Below are 16,131 nucleotides of genomic sequence, written 5' to 3'. Positions count from 1 at the left end.
GCATATTTTCTATCAATTTATATATTTTCTTTAGTTTCCCAAAGTTTATTATGTTTTAAATATATATATATATATGTTTAAACGAGTATTCTACAGTAACTTTTCAAAATAACCCTGATTTGTTGAGTTGTTATAACTGAGCCATTACAATATATCTATAATAAAAACTCTGTTGACCAAATTTTTTGCCGTGTTCACATATAGTACTTTGACTCAGAAAATCTTCTGAAACCAAAGAATTTTATGTTAAAGTAAAATTGGACAATTTGTGTTTTATATTTTGTGGTTTATATAATTACCACCATGAAGATTCTATGATACAAACACATAGGTATTTGTATTTGTATGAATAAACTAATACTTGGAGTGTATAAATAAGATAATACTAATTTTTACACTTGCTAAGTGGAAGGTATTTCCTGAATAAATAAATATATATACATACATTTAATGTTTACAACAGGCCTGCAAAAAATGTACTATTATTAACTCCATTTTACAGATGAAGAAAATGAGCCACATAAAGATTAATAAACCACATACAGATTAAATTAATTAACTTGCCCAAAGAGACATAAACAATACATGGAACTATAATTTGAATCCAAGAAAGCTAACTTTTGAGTCAATGTTGTTAATCACTGGGTTACACTTTGTATTTATGGTGCATATGTGTGATGCATGTGTGTGAATGTTTACTGTACATCTGATAGGAAGATGGGAGAAAAAGAACATAGGCTTGTTGCCATACTGACCTGAACTAGCTTTTTCTCTTGCTAGTTCTGTAGCATTTTATGTGTCTCAGGAAATAAAATACATTCCTCTGACAAAGTAAATAGACTTAAATAATATTGTATTATGGCAGAATGTGCATGACATGGTGATGTGCCACCAGAGCCAATAAACATGCTTCTTTTAGTTTTGGGCATTTCTAAATACACTGCTTAAACACTGACTTACCAAGAACTTTCTAAAATTTCTTCTAATGTTTGTTTATTTTTGAGAGACCGAGAGACACTGAGCAGAGGAGGGGCAGAGAGAGAGAGGAAGACACAGAATCCAAAGCAGGGTACAGGCTCTGAGCTGTCAGCACAGAGCTTGATGTGGGACCTTAACCCACAAACTGAGACATCATGATCTGAGCCAAAGTCAGAAGCTTAGCTGACTGAGCCACTCAGGCATCTCATACCAGAAACTTTCGGTGAGTGTGTTAATGGTCAAATTTGCAAAGTTTTAAATTCTGGATTGGCACTTGAAGTGAAGTCTACCTTTAAAATAATATAAATATAGGACTATAAGTTTCTTATGGGATTATCTTTTATTTTACATTAGCTATTTTTTTCTATTAAAAAATGAAGAAAAAGAATGAGAGAGAGAAATTACATTAAAAGTGTAAAATGAGCATATGCTAAAATGGAAATATTAAGTAAAAGATAATAGATCTAAGATATATGCATGGAATAATTTCTCTCTTTTGTACATCTTAATTAAATCTTTGTGGGAAATCTTTATTTTAGTTAGTACTTTAGGTACAGTAAGTCAGGTGAGCTTTTCTTATCTTGTAAAATGAAGGTTTGAAATGGAAGGGAAGGAGAGAAAACGTCATTTTAGATAGGTATGGAGTCAGTTTGGATTTTGTAGGTCATGAAACAGATACTCAAAGCTATCAGGAAGATTGTTCCAAGGGGAACTCTTCTAGGAAAAAATAAAGAATACAGTAAAAAACCTTGTGAGAGCAGTTTCTCCTTCAGACGACTGGCTTTCTCTCCCATTTTTCCTGGCATTGACCTACACAACGTATAACCAAGATTGACTTTGGGACTAGAGAAGAAAAGACAAAGTTTTGGAGGTTCCATGGATCTTCTTCTCATAACCTTTCCTGCTTGAACCTAGATTACATTTTGATAAGACTATAAAGTGTCCCAGATATAATCAGTATACTTCTAAAGCTTCTAAAATCTCAGCAAAAGGTGAGCACGGTCACTTTCCCAGTCGTCACCTCCAGAAGGGAGGAAACCCAATTTCATTGCTCATAATTATTATGTTCTTTCTTCTCCTTCTTTACTGTGTGTCTTTTCTTTTTTCTCTTACTCTTCCCTCTTCATTCCTCTAGTGATATTTTTAGTCCATTTTCTCTGTTTTGTCCATAAAACTGTAAAAGTGGTCATAATTCTGAGTTTCTGTAGAATAATGGAAGTTGCTTAATCCTAACCTTTTCACACTTGCTGCAGAGTACATACCAATGAGAAGAACACATAAAATCAGTATATGCTGTAAATGAGCACCATTGTTGGTTTCCAGGAGCTGCCCTAAGAAAGTACCATAACTGGGCAGTTCAAAACAACTGAAATTTATGATCTCATGGTTATTAAGGCTAGAAGTTTAAAAGCAAGGCGTTAATAAGCCCATGCTCTCCCTGAAGGCTCTAAGGGAAATCTGTTCATGCCTTTTCTCTTACCTTCTGATGTTGCTGGTTGTCCTTGGTGTTCTTGGCATAAAGGTGCATCACTCAAGTCTCTGCTTGCATTTTTTCAATGGTGTTCTTTCTGTGTATTTATGTCTGTGTCCCTTTTCCTCTTATTATAAAGGCACCAATCTGCCAGAGACCGGCTCCGGCAAGTCCAGGGGTCCCTGAAGGATGGATGGTGTCAGCGAGAGAGAGTGAGAGAGCCCTGGAGATTCTTTCTGATTGCCAGGCAGGCATCTCTGCTCTTACTGGGGCTCAACTTTATTTTAAGGGTTTTGGAGAAGGCACAGAAGTGGCATTTGCCTTAGACAATGATTTCCTTTTTTTTTTTTTTTTTAATTTATTTCTAGGAGAGAGAGACAGAGAGAGAGAGAGAGAGACAGCGTGAGCAGGGGAGGGTCAGAAAGAGAGGGAGTCACAGACTGAAACAGGCTCCAGGCTCTGAGCTGGCACGCGGGGGCCGAACCCACGAACCGCGAGATCATGACCTAAGCGAAAGTCGGATGCTTAACCAACTAAGCCACCCAGGCGCCCCTTAGACAATGATTTCTGACAACAAACTTCTTTGATATGTAAGAATTTCCCAGAACATAAATTTGTAGAAGACTCATGCATAACCTTTATCAATAGCTATTGAGGTAGGGGATTTAGATGCTTATCTTATGGGGAAGGGAGGCATCTTTAGCATACAAGACAATGGTTTTAGCATAAGAGGGTGAAGTTACTTCTCTGTGAGCAGGGGTCAAAACCAGGTCTTTCAGGAGATACCTTTGCTCTCATAATCACAAAAGGAAGAAGTTCCTCAATAGGTTCCTACACAGGGAGTAGTCAGCATATACAAGGCCAGAAAATGCTCCAGGCAGAAACAAATGGGTGGGGGTAGATATTTGTTCTTAACTCTAAATTGGGCTCTTTGCCTCAGGGCCAGACTCAAGCCCCCTTTATTATGTAAGTCTTGGATCTGCAAGACCCTTAAGAAGAGACAATCATCTTTGGAAAGGCAAGGACATGCCTTTCCTTATGATCAATCTGTGTGGGGAATATCAGTCTGATCTGGAATATTTTGAGACCTGGTCAATACCAGCAGCCTCATTTACACCATGAGCCAGTAGTAGCAGAAGGAGATACCAGTTTCCTTGCTGTGACTGCCATGCAGAGAGGCTGGTGCGGCTCCCGGCACCAATCAATACTCAATTTAGGGTTTACCCTACTCTAGTATGACCTCACTTGATTACATCTGCAAAGGTAGATCATAGGTTCCAGTGATTTGGACTTGAACATATTATTTTTGGGAACACAATTCAACACATAAATACTAAATTTTAACAAAGTGCTGTTCTTATATGAATTCTTATCTTTAAAACTTTGGGTATTTTTTGCAGCAGTATGAATGCTCTCCTTAGTTTTCATTCATTCAGTGTCAAAGCACCCATATTTTATATACTAACAGCAATACAGGATGTCTGCTAACAATCACATTGTTTAGGATAAATTCTTAATATTTAATAGCTCTCTGTATGTGCTAGCCATATGTTAAATTAACTCTGTACCCCCAGTGACACATTTGTTGTAATTCTTGCCTGTACAAAATATTATTGCTAATACGTGTTTAAATAATCATTGTTGTCGTCTCTTGGGAACCATATTGAAAATCCATGTTCAATAATGATTTGAACTTGAGGTGAGCTACATTGCTTAGTACTTTTAGTCATTGTTTAATAAAATAAATTATAACCTTAAACTTTTTAAATCACTTGAAAATCAACAGGGAGCATATTATTTTCACAAACATAGCCTAGATTTTTGAATACTGATGATGATAATCAGAAATACCCATGATAAATGTGTTATTTTACTTTTTCAAAGATCAATCACCACAGTGATTTTTGCACACACAAATACATACAAACATAGTATTAGGGTTAATTTAGAAGAACTTAAAAGAAGGTAGGATTTAAAGATTTAGCAGGCAGTGAAGATACTAGAGGATTCTGTGGGTTGGAGTACCTCTCTTTGAGACCGGAAAAACAATGTAGACTCTAATGGTATTGTTACCTCATATCTTCTAAGAAAGGACTGAAAGGAGAGGGAACATAACTCAAACGATCAAAAAGGTGAAATAAGATATCAGCACAGAAGAGAAACAAAAGTTATGCTGAGACAAACTCGAGAAGAAATTCCAAACCAATTCCAAGATGTAACACCTTTAGGGAAAGCCCAGAAAGGTTGTAGGGCTAAATAGGAAAGCAAGTGAATGCTCATTCTCATAGCCAATGTGAAAAGAATTAAAACTGGACTACTGTGTGGTGAGGAAAAGGATTTGCTATTCGAGTTTGCCAAACAAAGTTTGCCTCACTGTTTAGTTATAGTTAGTTTATGTGTGCTTAGTGCTTGATATATATGCAGTATGGTGTTTTAGTTAAATAAACTTCTTGAAAGAAATTTTATGATAAAAATCTTATTCTTAGGTCTGATTTATGAATAATTGAGTGGACTGAGGTAATACATCCATACTTTTAAATTAGTTTGAAAATTTCATTTGACCCTCTTTACTCTTACTTCAGCAAATAGTCTAAGTAGAGAGGAGGTGACCTTGCTGATCATGTGAGATGTTAAATCTTTAAGTTTATTTATTAATCTTGAGAGAAAGAGAGAGAGACAGAGGGAGAGAGGAAGAGGGGCAGAGAGAAAGGGAAAGAGAGAACTTCAAGCAGGCTTTGACTGTCCAGCATTGCAAGCCCTACATGGGGCTCGAACTCATGAACCATGAGACCATGACCTGAGCCAAAATCAAGAGTCAGATGCCTAACCAACTGAGCCACCCAAGTGCCCCGAGATGTTGAATCTTATATTAGGTTAGCTTTTACTGTAATTAAATAGATTCTCATTTTTATGATATGCTCATGAATGCAGTGAGCTGTGTGCTACACTTTTTCCTTAAATTTTGTTAAGAGTGGTTAAAAATAATAACATAAAAATAAATGAGTAAACAAATTAGCTACATGAACTATCAGAAAATTATATTATGGCATGCTTAACCAAAGGAGGGAAAAGCTAGTTATGTATTGATTATATTGATTAAAAGAAGTACTACTTTAGATATGATGCTAAAGTAGACTTTACCCTTATGAAAACTGCAGTTCAATTCTTTCTTACATTAACGTGGCTTTCAAAACTTTTTGACTGAGTTGGAGTAACATATTTCAGACTACAACCTACTCCATACGCATGCATGCACGTGTGTGTGTGTGTGCGTGCGTACACACACACACACACACATGAGCTGAATCAGAGTTTATTGAACAATTTACCCTTTACCTTATACACGAAATGGTATCTGTTTTATTTTAATTGTGTTTGCCCTGTTCAGTCCCAGTCTATTCCATGTTTTAAGAAATTCTTTAAACATTCTTTACATTGTTCTCATAATGTATTAATGGTTCAAGCTACAACTTGCAGTTTGCAATATACGGCTCAACCCATGCCCAAGAAACATGGAACATGATATCTGCTCTCTTGTGAATATCTTTAAACCTGACATAGGCTCTTTGTACTGCAGGTACATAGAAGACAGTCAGTGATATATTTGAAAAGGGAGAAGGAAAATGTAAGGGAAGAACAAAAAGGAGCCATGTGTTTATGGAGATTAATTTCTTAAAATTGGTGGGAAATAAAAGTGGTAAACATACTTAAAGAAATAAAAGTTTTCTGTTTGGATTGCTTCATATCTCTGATGAGGTAGCTCTTTCAGTATGTGTCAGCCACGAAGTATTTTCAGAATGCAGGAATGCACACTGACTTCATAACTAGAGTCCTCAGGTTCTAATATTTTCTCATTTCTAAGTAATTTTGTTTTCCATAGGGATAAGCTGTGTAAACTGAATTCCTTTGCTGAGGATAATTGATGTGCTCATGTCTTGTAAAGGTAGCTCAGAAATACTTAATGTACATCATATGTGTATGTGTGTGTGTTCTCCAGAAAATTAATTCCTGAAAGATGTTAAGTTGGAACTATAAATGTATACTTAGGTATTTTTAATGCAGTGCATAAAACTGATATTAGGCCAGTCTATTTTCAAAAATATTCTCACAAAATTAAAATATAAGCACATAGATCAGTTGAAAACTAAGACCAAATTAACTCATAGCAAGAGGAGGTAGATCATGTTCATAGGGATGCACCCAAGAATACTTATCACAGTGCCTAAGTTAGTGATTAGATGTATACACAGGCGAGTGAATAACTATTCTGAAAAAGAACGAATAGTCCTTCGAAAATTACTTTATTAATTATGCTCACATGAATATTAGCAAAATCATGTTCTTATCTTTTAACATCGAGTTGAAATAAGTTGCACATAAGAAAAGGGAACTTATGGAAGAGGTTTGAGAGAGTGGTGAGGTATCCAGCATATTAGATGCGTTGGTGTCTGAATGGAAGGCAGAGACAAACATGTATCTGCTTACTTAAGAATCTATTAGAGGATTAGAGTGTATCGGAGCAGAAAGAGGAAAGCTTCAAATTTGCAAACTTTGGTGTAAGTATTTTCTATTAAGAACCTTTCTCTTTTGTAAATCATTTTTTAAGTCTTTATTTAAATTCCAGTTAATTAACACAGTATAATATTAGTTTCAGATGTACAGTTTTGTGATTCAGCACTTCCATACATCACCTGGTACTCATCACAACAAATGCACTCCTTAATCCCCATCACCTGTTTAACCCATCCCTCCACCACCTCCCCTCTGGTAACCATCATTTTGTTCTCTGTAGTTAAGAGTCTGTTTCTTGATTAAAAATAGAACTACCCTCCTGTCCAGCAATAGCACTACTAGGTATTTACCCAAAGAATACAAAAATACTAATTCAAAGGGATACATGCACCCCAGTGTTTATAGTAGCATTATCTACAACAGCCAATCAGTGGAAAAGGCCCAAATGTCCATGAACTCATGAATGCATAAAGAAGATGTGCTATATATACACAATGTAATATTACTCAGCCCTAAAAAAGAATGAAATCTTGCCATCTACAGTGACACAGATGGAGCTGGAATGTATTATGCTAAGCTAAATAAGTCTGTCAGAAAATGACAACCATGTGATTTCACTCATGTGGAATTTAAGAAACAAAACAAACAAGTGTAGGGAAATAGAGAAACAAACCAAGAAACAAACTCTTGACTATTGAAGTCTTTTTTTAAAGATTGCTTGAAACTGTTTATAATGTATATTGAGTTGCAGTTATCAATAAAAATTGTCCCCAATTTTATCCCTAAGCCTGTACATTCTCCCTTCTTTGCTTATATTTGTAATTTATTGTATTGAATATTTAGAAATTGATTTTGAAGGATTTAACACAGATTTAAGGATTTAAGGCTCATTACTAGATTATCAGTACCCAAAATGATAAAGGTTTAAAGGAATAGAAGAGAAACTCTTTTCATATATTGTATAGTTATTACAAAAGTCCATAAATAGTTTATTACCCAAGAACAATTACTGAACTCCTATACCTAGACCATACACTAGATTAACAGATACACAGAGATGAAATCAAGTATTGGTTCTACTTTCCACAAGAATCATAAGCAGATGAGAAATTTGCAAGATATACCACTATATTTCTCTACTGACTCTTGACAGTCTGCACCCAAGCACAACACCCCTGGAGTAGTGACACTTAGACATCTGACAGAGCTAGACAGATAGATTTGGTCCTATGTTTGGCTCTAATCAGATAGAGTTATCATTGTGCTGAGAGCAAATTCCTGGCTTTGTATTTATTTCCTACGTAATGTGATTAAAACCTTGTGTACACTGACAACACAGTATATCATAATTAAGAATCTTGTTCAAATATATAATCCCATCTATAGTACCCTCAGGAATAAATGATCAATGAAATTTATGTAGACACTGGAAACAAAACTCTGGGAACCATGTATGTCTATGTATATTATAACAGGTTCCATGTCTGACTCCTGGTAGGTTTGATTCGTATTTGTTTCATTTTATTTGAAACTGTTTTGTAAAAAAAAAAAAAAAATAATAAGTATTTCATAGGCATCCTAAAACCATAGAAGTGATAGAAAAATGCTATCTTTATTTAGTTTAGAGCTTCTCATATATTGTCCCAGGTCTATACTGTATAGGAATCAATGGTAACCTGAATATGAGTGTATTGGAACTTAAGAATTCCTATTTAAAGCAAACAAACTAACAAAAACCAGAAAACAGTTTATGACTTGGAGGCCTATGACCACACTGCAAAGTTACCTAACCTCATAGTGCAGAGCCATATTGAATAACATTCATGCTCAATATGTACTGATTCTGTTTGTGGTGAGGTAGGAAACTAACAGCTTGGACTAAATTGCAAATTTAAACATTTCTGTGGAATTTTCTTTGTAAAGGAATTGTTTCATTTCAAGAAGGATATTTTCATTTCCCTCCTTTGTATTGTATGAGAAAAACAAAATAAATTGCATTCATATCAGACCACCAGATGAGATTTGTATTTAGTGGCAAGGCATTCTGGCTGTGACATCAGTCATTTCAGTGGTTTGTTGTTAGCCCTGTGACCAGCAAGCTAATCAAGAACAAATTCCTGGTATTAAATAAGGGGGAACATATGAATTAAAGCAAACACAGCATTTGATTCAGATCTCAACTCCACTTTCCATTAGGAAACCCATTTTAAGTAAAACACATATTCCACTTTTCCCTCATGCCCATGAATCATAGCATGTTTCAAATATAATGTCACTTATGGTTTTTGTGCTGTCACCCTCTGTTCCACACCCATAACAGACATTAGTAATAAATCACATCACTCTTCCCTGTTTCCACCATTCTCAATATAATGTCTGAGGCTGTTTCTACTCATTCGCCATCCCTGGCTCTTAAATGTGGGCTTTGAAATTAAGAGGACTTGGTTCAAATCTCAACTCTGCTACTCCCTTGCTTCATGGTCTTGGGAAAGCTACATAGCCTTTCTGACCTTTATTTACTCACATATAAAGTATGGTAGTAACAGCAGTTTTATAAGGTTGTTGGGAAAAGCAAAATGAGCTAAGATTTGTGAAATATACATTGTGTAATGGATGAAATGTGACAAATAAACAATAACATTTACTATTTAGGAGACCATCTTATATATTACCAGGGCATTCAGTACATACACTTCATAGTATTTAGCAAAATGTTTTATTTGCCATTGTCAATATCCCAATTATTAATATCCATGTTAATATTGTTAATATCAGTGAGAGTGGAGACCAGATAATACCATCCTAGTGTTTAGCACAGTGTCTGGCTAACGCTAGATACAAAGTAATATTTGTTGAACATTTGTCCTGAGCATACCACTCACTGTTCTTTCACCTTTATGATTTTAACCTTTTGTTTCCAAACAAAATTTATCAGTTATTTCAATGCATTGGTTACAGTAATAATCTAAAGTACTTTCAGGTGATAAATGAGGTACATTCAAGATCACAGTCACCTAATTTGCAGTCCTTGCCTGATTAAATGAGGGAATATGTGTCAGCAGAAGATTTTAAGAGAACACACATATAATCCTTAACTTTTGAAGGCTTAATTTAATAAACTTAGATTTTAAAATTGTCCTCTGACTACTCATGAAGTTCATTTGACTGATTTCCTTGTTTTATTTTACTGTAGGTTTTCTTCCATACCTAGAATTTTACATTCTATCCTAAGATACCAGTAGGAAGTGTCATTGAATTATAGGATATATTAAAGAAAAAGGCGGTCACAGTTTCTCTCCTTGATATACTTTAAAATACCTGAATAGATTTGGAATTCAGAATTAATAAATTAATAAATATTGAGACAACCGGAAGAAACTGAGTACAAGAAATATATAGTTTATTTAGAAAGTGTAGGTATTCCACTTTTACTGTAGCTGCCTTACTCTGACCCTAACACAGAATCAATATTCCCCAAGCTCTAGCTGGCAAAAGACAGTACAGTGCCATAGGTGGTTTATCTAGCTCATGGTTTTTTCCTTATGGCAAGTTCTATCTTACCACCCAGAAAATGTATGATTTCTTGTCTGTAGTAGACCTCTTGTTCTTCCTCACATTTCTAAAATGCAATTAATAGATAACATCCTTCTCTACTATTGACATGGTGAACAGCACTCTTAACTCTCAGTTAAACAATATGCCCTAACCAAACCCTCAAATATGATGGTAATTAGGGGCGCCTGGGTGGCTCAGTAGGTTAAGCGTCCGACTGGCTCAGGTCATGATCTCACGGTTCGTGGGTTTGAGCCCCATGTCGGGCTCTGTGCTTACAGCTCAGAGCCTGGAGCTTACTTTGGATTCTGTGTCTCCCTCTCTCTCTGACCCTCCCCTGCTCATGCTCTCTCTCTCAGAATTAAAAAAAAGATGATGGTAATTAGTAAGTGGGCCTTTGGCCTTTTGATTAGGTCATGGGCATGGAGCCTTCATGAAGAGGATAAGTGCTCTTACACCAGAGGCTTTAGAGAGATCCCTAGCCTCCTTTACCATATGAGGACACAGCAAGAAAGCCACAGCTATGAACCAGGAAGGGAGCTCTCACCAAAATACAGCCATGCCTTGGCTTTGGTCTTGGACTTCCAACTTCCAGAACTGTGAGAGATATATTTTTGTTACCTAGTAGGTGACATTTTCTTGTGGCAGACTAAGCAGACAGAGACACTGGTTATGATAGTGTTGTCTTTTATGATAAAGATACTGAAATTTTCAGTGAGTTAACACAGTAGAAATAGAACTATTTCTTGTTCAAGTCATAATCTTAGATGGTGATCAGTTTGGCAAGTGAATGCTTCTCCACAATCTTTAACATGTCGCTTTCCATGTGGTCACGGTCGTCTCCACGCCAGCTGGCTAGGAAGTAGAGGATTTTATGGGCACACTTTATATTCACTCATATTCTATTGTCTAAAACTCAGTCATATGGTCGCACATAACTGCTAGGTATTTTTGCAGAAAGTATAGTCTACTGCATGCCTGAGAAGGAAAGGCAGTGTATTTTGATGAACGTTTTATACCTTTGCCACAATAACTATACCTTAATACAAAGGACTAGAATCTAAACATATGATCTAGGTAATAGGATTTACATGCACATTTTAACAGTGGATGAGTCCATAACGCGGGTACTAAAGGTTAAGTGACCACCTAAAATCATATTGCTAGTTAGTGGAAAATTCTAGGAGATCAAGGCTCTAGTCACCAATTCAGCATTGTTTCTAATGTGCCATTTGGTAATAAGAGTTGTAATTTGTCACATCAGTCACTCTTGGAAGCAGTTCTACGGTAAATGCAAATAAAGAATACATATAGTTTTATTTAGCTATTTTCCATGAGCTGTTTTCTCTTGATTCAGTGCTAATATGAACACAGCTGAAACCTATTAGAAGTCATTTAAAATAATTCATTTTATTTTTCTTTTATCTATTACTAGTAATTAAGATTGTGAACCCTCTGGACAGGAAGTGAAGCACATTTAACAGGTATCCTAGTCTCCTTTGAAAGTACTGGTGGTAAATGAGGATAATCTAGTTATAACATCCATTGTAGTGTTATGTGCCATGTATGTTTGCACTGCATAAATATGGCCTATACAGTTTTAAAATTTACTTAAGACAACCTTGTATTAGGAAATCCTGCTTTTCATTTCTATTTCTTAACTGCTTTTGAAATCTTAGGTGATTTTATTTTCTACTTTAATGATTAAAAGTATTGTCATTCCTTTCATTTTCCCCAATCCTGGAAAGCATCCAGGTGGCACAGTAGTAATTTATGGACTTTTAAGTTCTATGTGATTTCAGTTAAATTCCTGTGCCTTCTGATTCTAATAATTGTTATTTTGTATTATGATTGAAAGGTTCTCAAGTATCACAAAAGAGAGTGGTAAGAAAAAAAGCTGATAGGATTAGACAGTAAAATATTTTTTGAGTGTAAGAAGAACCAGTTTTAGTGTTAATCCATTGCATAGCTTGTAGCATTTTGAGCAAAAGTTTATTCCACCATAGAAGTCTGCCCTGTTCATGTTTCTTTTTCGTAGGCACTGTAAACCCTTATGAAGACTTCAGAAGTCTCTAACTTCTACCCAACTAGCAAATATTCTTCTTTGTGGCTGACCCAGAGGGGATTTTGTGTCCTGCATTAAAACATTCAACAGTGGGCAGTTTAAGGTTACTAAAGACATAAATGAGAAATTCTTTGTGTGGATAAAATTAGAAGAGGGGGAAGAAGGAATAATTTGTGTGTGTATGTGTGTGTTTTGTTCTGTTTTATTTTGCTTGTTATTTTCTTCTCAAGAGTTCCTACAGTTGTACAAAGACAAAAATGAATATCTGTGTTGGAGAAAAATGGCAAGCTTTGGGTGACTGATAGTATAAACCCTCCAAAATACAGACAAAAATGAGGGACTGAGGAGCAAGGTGTATTAATGTGTAGGGCTGTCTTATTTATCAGCTTTATTAAGGAGTTAATGGCACAATAATGGAAGGCAGTCTTTGAGAACTAATTTATTTGTTAGAGTAAGAGTGCAATTCTCTCATTTCATTTGAACAGCAAATATTGTTGAACTCCATAAGCCAAGTATTAGACTAGATACTATATAGATGTAATTGTACCCTCATGAACTCTGTTATAGACTTAAACACATTCTTTAGTAAGCCGTAGTCATAATTTGAGGTCGCTCGCATTTATTGTTATGAGGATCAGTTATTATAGTTTCAGGAATATACTGGTTCTTTCAACTTGTTGAACATTTGTAAAGTTATTTATCTGTTCACCAAGTAGGCTTACAATTTTTCCATTTTATACTTTTATAAAATCTTCTTATTACTATATTTTATTTTCTTTCTTATCTGCTACTCACTTTACGTTGGTTTTATTCCATTATATTACTCTTCTAATTCTACAGTGAACTTTCTCAGTCTTGTTAATGGAAGGAAAAGCAAGTTAGTCACTACAATTTTATAGGACTCATCATAAAGTATAATAAAGGGGTAATCAAACATTTTCTGCAAAGGGCCAGTGAGTAGATATTTTAGGCTTTGGGAGACATTTAAGGTTTCTGTTCCATGTTTGTTTTTCTTTGCAACTATTAAAAATGTTAAAACTATTCTTTGCTTGCCAGCAATGAAAGGAAGGAAGGAAGGAAGGAAGGAAGGGAGGGAGGGAGGGAGGGAGGGAGAGAGGGAGGGAGGAAGAGGCAAGCTATGTTCAAACTTTGTCACACAGGTTATATTTTGTTGACTCCTAATTATGACCTATAAAGTGAGCAATATTTGAGGTTCAGCTGACTTCTGAATTTCAGAGATTTCTTTTTTGTATACCTCCAGTTATAAAATAGTAAGGAAAAATAAAAGAGAGATAGGCATGAAAAGGTAACCAAATAGATTGTCATTTCCAGCCAAAGAAAGACTTATATAAGAATAACCCAAATGGGGACATGTTCTACCTGAATTATAATTTACTTTAATTTACTCAATATATTTTTTCAGTAGGAGTAAAGGTACACATGAGCTGTATGTTATTAATGATATCCACAAGTCAAAGTTTTTCACTTTAAGAATTATTGTATTCTTAGACTATTGACTAGTTCTATTGGCTGAAACTCCTGCCCCCCCCCCTGACTTTGTGATATTTTGTCAAGTGGCAGCTATTTGCAATCCTTTAAAATTACCCTATATTTTATTATAATGTAAGAAAATCATAGGATATTTATTGTGAAGGCTCTAAGGGGTAGTAACTAAAATTTTATTGCAGCATTGTACATTATCACAGAAGTAAATGTGATGTCTCACTTTGAAAATATAACTTCAAAATTGGCTGAGCCTTTCACCTTGGAAAATGGATTAAACCACTTGGGTTCTTGGCTGGTTTCATAACCAAAGCAGTTCTTCATAGTACTTAAGATGTTAAATTTAACTGTTGATGTGTGGTCTTGACCTGCATTATGAAACAGGTGGTTTTACCCATGTCTACATTCCTCTTCCTGAGCATCCGCCTCCATTTCCTACCCTCACATGCATCTGTCAACTTGTACAGAAAGGCTTAAAGGATAGTTTGTTGTAGGTTAATGATCACATTTTTTTCCCTTAGCTCAGCAGTTGTTAAACTTGACAATGGATTTGAATCACCTGGAAGGCTTTGTTAAATGTAAATTTCTAACTCCTTTCCCTACCATGTAGACACTGATTCAGTAGTTATAGTGTGGTGCTCAAGAGTTTGTACTTAAGTGTTTATGCCATTTATCAGGTATATAATGTGCAATGCCATGTTTTAAGAAATACTGTTATAACCTATATAATGACAGTCTTTCTGATTACCAATAAAATTTAACTCTATTTTCTCTGTACTTCCATACCAACTTCTATTTTTTCTGCTGTGATACTTACACATGCCGCTGAAGGAAACTGTGATCTTGAGGAAGAGAGAATCCCATCTGGGTTTTTTAATTTATTCTAATGTTCTTTGCAGTATAGCATGCTATATTTACTAGCACGTGTCATCTTCAGACACTTACATGCTCCTTGTGGATATGAAGGACGTCTTATACATCTCAGTATCTATTCCTGAAGCTCTGTGCCTAGCACTTAGTAGTAATTCAGTAAGGTGAGGTTCTTGAAAGCACCGTTCAGTGAAGTTCTATTTAGAGGTCATACATGTGGTAGTGATGGCAGGAATCCACACCTTCTAAATATGTTCGGATTCAATGACATTTGACTCTCTGCAACCAAGACCACATGTCTGCCACTTCAAGAAGTTAGTACTCTTTTTGAGTGGTATCAGAAGGGCTTTGTCAAGATAGAAATAGAATGAGGCTTGCTTTGTGCTTTCATTTGAAGCTGGTATATAGGAAAATACATTGTCCCTCATAGTAGCAGAGAATTAAACAGGATGATATGGTTCTAAATAAAGGTCAGTGAAATCTTGTGACTGTGTTAAAAAATTCTGTGGTCAAGCTGATAAAACACTATATTCTTTTGAACATGGTTTTAGACTCTTTCAAAGGATCTTAAAGAGAAGAAAAATAAACTTGATTTTGTTTCAAATGATGTAGGCATTCCTGATTGAAAGCAGAAGTCTAATGCCAGACTCTGTCATTAGATATGTGATCCTTGGTAAATTACTTAACCAAACTGAATCCAAATTCCTCTTTTTACCAGAGATGGTCCTGTATCCCTCTTAGAATTCTTTGGAGGATAAACTTAGCAATGCATATAAGAGCACCACATATATGTGTATTGTTTATTGGGAAGCTAGCCATCTTATCTCAGAATAATATTCCAATTTAGTCATTCACTTGGTGAGAAGCACTGTGTTGATTATGGCAATAGAAGAAATATGGTATATAATGTGTTTCCAGTAATTTCCATTGCAGAACTTCCTATCTTGTCAAATTACAGATTCTCCAGATTTACCTCCTCTTTCTGAATATATGTAAATATGCAAATATGGAAACATTTATTGAACAACTATTATGTTCCAGGATAATCCTAGGCCCTGATGATACAGGAGAGGAGTCAAAAATACTTGTTCTAATGGAGTTTACATTCTGTTAGGAGAAGGAGTACTGATAACAAACAGATACGTGAATAAAATATATGGTATGTTGAATGGCAATAAAT

The sequence above is a fragment of the Hyaena hyaena genome, unplaced genomic scaffold, assembly GCF_003009895.1.
Source record: "Hyaena hyaena isolate Hyena2069 unplaced genomic scaffold, ASM300989v1 scaffold_566, whole genome shotgun sequence".
Taxonomy (NCBI): Eukaryota; Metazoa; Chordata; class Mammalia; order Carnivora; family Hyaenidae; genus Hyaena; species Hyaena hyaena.
Note: the sequence above shows the minus strand (reverse complement) of the source record.